This window comes from Pinus tabuliformis, chromosome 4_1 (genome assembly GCF_031772625.1).
Source record: "Pinus tabuliformis cultivar Carrire ecotype Pingquan chromosome 4_1, CPIR1, whole genome shotgun sequence".
Taxonomy (NCBI): Eukaryota; Viridiplantae; Streptophyta; class Pinopsida; order Pinales; family Pinaceae; genus Pinus; species Pinus tabuliformis.
In genome coordinates, this window is record NC_142303.1 from 462562811 (window position 1) to 462569626 (window position 6816).

A 6816-nucleotide genomic window follows, 5' to 3' on the forward strand; every position below is an offset into this window, starting at 1 on the left:
GATAAAATTATAGGTTTGGATTATATATTTATGAGATAAAATTATAGATTTATAGATATATATATAAAATTTATAAAATTATTAAACGAAAAGGTGCCTCAATACAAGTTTAAATGTCTTATTCATAGATGTGCTGAGTGGAAAGGAAGGATGTAATTTTTAATAATATTTTAATTTTAGAAAAAAATAAATGAAATGGATATTATAATTGGGATGGATGAAATTTTTTCAACGCAAATAAAAAAAATAATAATGTCAAATAAGAAAATAATTCATTAATAATTGAATTTTAGTGAAAATAACAATTATATTATCATATTAAAATAAAAGTGAAATGTGTTTTACATTCTATGACGGATGAGGAATGTTTTTATTAGTGAAGTGTGCTTTATGGATGAGGGATGTTCCAAGGGGAAGGAGAGAAAGCAATAATAGTTCAAAAGCATGATTTTTAATAATATTTAAATTCATTCTGAACGTACAACTTTTAATAATATTTAAATTTTAGTGAAAATACTAAGTGGATTTCATAATGTAGTTTAAATAAGGTAAGATGTCTCCAAGAGAAGGAGAGAGAAAATAAGGGATGATGACAATTTCAATAATATTGGAATTTTAATGGAAATCCCACTCGTATTATTGTGCTTAAAGAAAATTGAGGTGCACTTTACAAATCGTGATAGATAAGACATGTCAAATGGGAAGAGAGGGGAAGTAGTGATGTTATACAAAAGCATGACATTTAACAAATTTGAATTTAAGTGAAAATATCAATCATGCTATTGCATCCAATGGATAATTAGGTGCACTTTACAATTTAATGCAATTTAGTGAAGGATGAAGATAAATTAAATAGTGTTGATGGAAAAGCAAAAATTTTAATAGTATACAAAATTTAACACAAAATACCACACATTATTGTATACAAAGAAAAGTGAGTTGCATTTTATAACTCTAAATGGATGAGATGTATCCCAATGGAAGATAGAGGAAATATCGACACAAGACGAGCTATCAATGATCCAGATTGGATCATTATATTGTTTTTCATCAATATTGATGCATTTGGAGTGAGAAAAGTGGAGGAATTAGCTCATGAGACTATTTTTACGAGCAGGACCTAGTTTGGCAAAACAAGGTCTGAAACCTTTCCAGAGAATTTTGAAGTATCAAACGACATTTTTTGGGGGGTAAAACTTTGCTGCTTTAACACAACACCATTTCATTTCATTCCACACACATATATTTCCAACGATGTAAGAAGCGCATCAATCAAAGTTTGTATGCAAAAGTTATGCCACTCAGAAGCTGACCTTCTTAGTTCCAGACCTATAGTTTAGGAAGATGTCATATCAATATCCATTATTCATGGAAAAGGAGCTAGCCACGTGATTATGATGTAAAAGACTCTAGAAGAGTCTATATTGTAACTCTAGTTAAGATTTGATGTAGTCAAGATTAACCACTAGTAAGCTATCAAGTTGTGTTATAACTGCGCCACTAGGAGGAAGAGGCATTCCATTCTTTCGAGAGCATTTTGTTCCATAGTTGAGCAAATATAGTCAGGAGAGATAGGAGGTAGAGAAAATAGAGAGGATTTGTGCACTATGGCAGTGCACGACCCATAGGCATTACTTCTTTGTACTTGCACCCATATTTCTAGACAGAGAAAGAGAGTGAAGTGGCCTCACCTTCCAATTGGGTTTTATCCCGAAAGGGTTTCCCAGAGAACATATCTTATGTCCTCTGTGTGTGCACTTATTTTTCGTCCTCTACTTTTCTACATAATTTTTATTCGCATGCATGCACTAATTACAATTAAATCTACAAATCTTAAAGTTCAATAAAACTGTAATAGTGCAGAATATTATATTTTTAATATAGTATTATCAGATCTGTTGTGACAAAATGTCCAGTGGAATATCCACGACAATTTACAGATAATTTGGTATCAGATCAGGTTTTTTTGGGTATTTGTGAATAATTTGCTGGGGATCTAGGTCATTGGGATAAAAAATCATAAACCCTAATCATGGTTGACGAATATGTAAACGAACCTCGTGATCCAATAGAGGTGAGGTTTTCGCGGCTCAACAAGAAGTCGTGGATATAAACCGCAATGTAAACCTCCTCAATGTGGCCCTAAGAAATAAGGTGGGGATACTTGGAGAACATGGGGGTTCAAATATAGAAGAAAAATCATAAAGAGGATCGAGAGATTGGGAAGGCATTGAGAACCAGCCAAAGAAAGAACCCGAAAAAGATCAACTCAGTTCAAGTGTCGTGAATCAATCTCTATTCAAAATAGAAGCAAAAGTCGATATCAAGTCATACCACGGCAAGATCGATGCTTTGAACCTAAACCAATGGTTGCAGCTACTAGACGTTCATTTCAATGTCCATAAGATCAAGGAAGGGAAAAAGATCTCATTCGTGTGACTGAAATTAGAGGGACACGCACTGACTTGGTGGGAGAGCCACATTGAAACCCCTCGATTGGTGTGATAACCTCCAGTGAATAAGTGGGAGGATTTCAAAACCCTCATTAAGTCACAATTTTATCGCATTAGGTGCATGGAAGACTAGTGGTTACCACCTAAGAGAGAAGTGGAGCATGAGATCTAGCTATTGCCAAACTCCCCATTGCCAAATATTTGGTTGCACAGGAAGTCTATTATAGAAGCAAGTGAGGTGAAGAAACAGTGGCAGCAACCACTGGAACAAGGTGTCATTCGACCGAGTACATCACCATGTGGGTTACCCATCATCATTGTACCGAAAAAGGAAGGGACTTGGCAGATGTGTATAGATTACAGGGAGTTGAACAAAAACAAAATCACGTTGAAGAATAGATACCCCCTTCCCAGGATAGATAATCTGCTAGATCAGTTACAACAATCAAAGTACTTCACAAAGATGGACTTGAAGTTTGGATATCAACAGGTTCAAGTCAAAGAAGAAGATACATGGAAGACCACCTTCAAAACCAGACAAAGTTTGCATGAGTGGTTAGTTATGCCATTTGGCCTATGTAATGCACCAACTATATTTATGAGATTAATGAATGATGTACTGTGCCCTTTTATAGATTCATTTGTTATTGTGTATTTGGACAATATATTGATATATAATGCTACCTGGTAGGAACATATGTCACATTTGACGTTGGCGCTGGAAACATTGAAGAAGCACCAACTGCTAGCAAATATCAAGAAGTGCGAGTTTGCGCAACAATCTTTGGTGTATCTGGGGTATGTGATCGGTGGAGGAGAACTGCAGATAAATCCTTCTAAGATGGAGGCCATCATGAAATGGTCAGTGCCTATAGTGTTTTTGAGGTCAAGAGTTTCATTGGGGCAGCACAATGCTTGAGGAAGTTCATACCCTCATTTTCAGCGGTAGCACCACCGCTCCACACCATAACAACAAGTGGCAAGAGTTTCTAGTGGGAAAAAGGTCAGCAAAGGGATTTTGAGGAGCTAAAGAAGAAGATCAACCAAGCACCATTTCTGGCATTACCAAACTTGCAGTGAACCTTTGAAGTGGAGACAGATGCGATTGGGTATGTTATGGGAATTGTCTTGATCTAGGGGGGAAGGCTTATATGCTACCACTCTGAAGTATTTCAAGGGGCAATCCTTAACTACTCTACCTACGACAAGCAACTCTATGCCATGGTGCAAGTTTTGAAGAAGTGGAAGCATTATCTGATGGGAAAGGAGACAGTAATCTACACAGATCACCAGTGGTTATAGTACTTGCAGGCCCAGAGAAAGCTACCGTAGACCAGGCATTTTAAGTGGATGGGGTTTTTACAGTAATTTCATTTGTTGATCAAGTATAAGAAGGTAAGCACAAACAAGTTGGCCAACATGCTTTCAAGGCCACCAACATCAAAGATCACAACTTTGGGAATTCTTATGCACATGGAGCCATTCACCCATGATGCATATAAAGATGCATATTCAGAAAATGAGGACTATAAGGAGCTGTATCAGCGGTTGCAGATTCATATTTGTGCACGACGGCAATAAAATGGTTGACTACCATCTCCAGGATGGGTTACTGATCAATAAATTGTCGTGGATATTCCACTGGACAGTGCATCACAACAGATCTGATAATATTATATTAAAAATATAAGATTCTACACTATTACAATTTTATTTAATTTCTAGATCTGTAAAATTAACTGTAATTAGTGCATGCATGTAAAAGTAAATTAAGCAGAAAAGTAGAGAACGACAAAATAAGATCACATACACATAATACACCAGATATGCTCTCTGGGAAACCCTTTTAAGAGAAAACCCAGCTGGAAGGTGAGGTCGCTTCACTCTCTTTCTTTATCTGAAAATATGGCAACCGATACAAGTAAGTAATATTTGTGGCCCGTGGGCCGCTACAATGCACATATCATCTCTGTGTGCTCTACCTCCTATCTCTCCTGCCTATATTTTCTCAACTATGAAACAAAATGCTCTTGAAAGAATGGAATGCCTCAACCTCCTAGTGACCCAGTTATAACATAGCCCGATAGCCTACTAGTGGTTAATTTTGACTACATCAACTCTTAACTAGAGTTACAAAATAGACTCTTATAGAGTCTTTTACATCAAAAACACATGGCTAGCCCCTTTTCCATGGATAACGAGGTGGACGCGACATCCTCCTGAACTATAGGTGTGAAAACAGGAAGGTCAACTTCTGAGTGGCATAACTTTTGCATACAGACTCCGATTGACGTGATTCTTGCGTCGTTGGAAAGCTCACTGTGTGTAGAATAACATGAAAATGTGTGATGCTTATGTGGCAAATTTTTACTCCCAAAAAATGTCGTTTGTTGCCTCAAAACGCTCTCGAAAGGTTTCAGACTCCGTTTTGCTACACTGGGTCCCGCCAGTAAAAAGGGTCCCGTGAGCTGATTCCTCCACTTTTTCCACCCCAAATGCATCGAGATGTATGACAAACAATATAATGATCCAATTCAGATCACACCTCCCCATTTTGGGAGGATTTTGGTCCCTAAAAGCTTTTACTGAATGAGGTGATGAAATTTTTCCTCCACCTTCTCTCTGGTGTACCATTTAGCTTTGCCTGGAATTTGTCCCTTCAACCCAATATGCCAAAGGTCTTGTTGCCCTTGTCTTGTAGTTCTAGATCTCTTCTGCAAAACTGTATCTTTTGTCAACTCTACTTGAGTGTCTGGTGCCAAATTCTCCACAGAAGATAGGACATGTTCCTCTTCTTGATCTAGCATGGAAGGCTCATAGAGTTTCAAATTCTCCACATTTACAACTAAGTAAAGGTGCATATATGGTGGTAAATTGAGTCGATAGCCATTATCAACCACCTTTACCAGTATCTCAAAGGGACCATACCTTAGAGCCTTGATTTTCTTACCATGCCCCTACAACCTCTCCTTGTTCAACTATAGTCATACTCTGTCTCCCACCTTGAATGATTTCTCTGTTCTATGTTGATCATGCCTGGCCTTATACTTCACTTGCGACTTTTGTAGTGTTTTATATACCTGTGGATGGATTTCCCTGATCTTCTCTATAAATTGTTCAGCCCTCAAAGCATCTACCGTAATGTCTTCCTTCACTCCTCGCTTCCCATATGCAATATCCAAAGGTGAAGGTGGAAAATATCCAAAACAAGTTTGAAATGGGGACTTTTCTGTAGAAGTGTGGACTGCTCTATTATAAGAATGTTGTATATATACCAGATTTTCATCCCAGGTCTTCGGATGCTTCTGGTTGTAACCCCTCAGAAACTGCACCAACGTTTTATTGACTACTTTAGTCTGCCCATCTGTTTGTGGATGGAATGTTGTAGATCTCTTCAACTTCGTGTCCATATTCTCCCACAATGTAGTCCAAAATACACTGAGAAATCTTGTATCCCTATCTCAAATGATGCTCCTTGGTATCCCAAAATGTACCCAGACCTGTTCAAATAGCCCGGCCCAGTGGAAAATCCCCATCGTATTAGAGGCATCGGATTAAAGCAATCCCATCTATTAGAGGCATTCGATAAAAGCCCATCGCCAATTAGCGGAGTCAATTCATCATTCGTCAATTAGGCCATCCGAGTAGGCATTATGTGTACACTATGTGTAGCTGGTATATATATATATATATATATATATATATATATATACTATATATACTATTATATATACTATATAATATATATATATAGTATATATATATTAGTATATATATTATAGTATATACTATATATATATACTATAGTCTATATATATAATAGTATATATATATAGTATTATATAATATATATTAATAATATATATATATATATATATATTATTATATACTATATATATCCCTATAATATATATATATACTCAAGGGCCAAGTAATATGAGAAAACCCCAACACGAACCCGCGGTAGAAGTTGGCAAGACCTAGAAAGCTGCAGAGCTCTATTAGAGTGGTTGGAGATGGCCAATCCCGAATGACTTGGATCTTGGCTGGATCGACATGCACCCCCTGTTCATCAATGATGTATCCCAGATACTGAACCTGGGTCATGCCAAAAGTGCATTTCTCCAAATTGGCACATAGCTTGTGTTGCCGCCGTGTTTGGAGAACCTGTCGGATGTGGTGGAGGTGTTCTTCCCAACTCTGGCTGAAGATCAGAATGTCATCCAAGTATACTACTACAAAGGAGTCGGTGAATGGCCGCAAGATGTCATCCATAAGCCTCATGAAGGTTGCAGGAGCATTCGTCAATCCGAAAGGCATAACCAACCATTCGAAAAGGCCCTCCTTGGATTTGAAGGCAGTC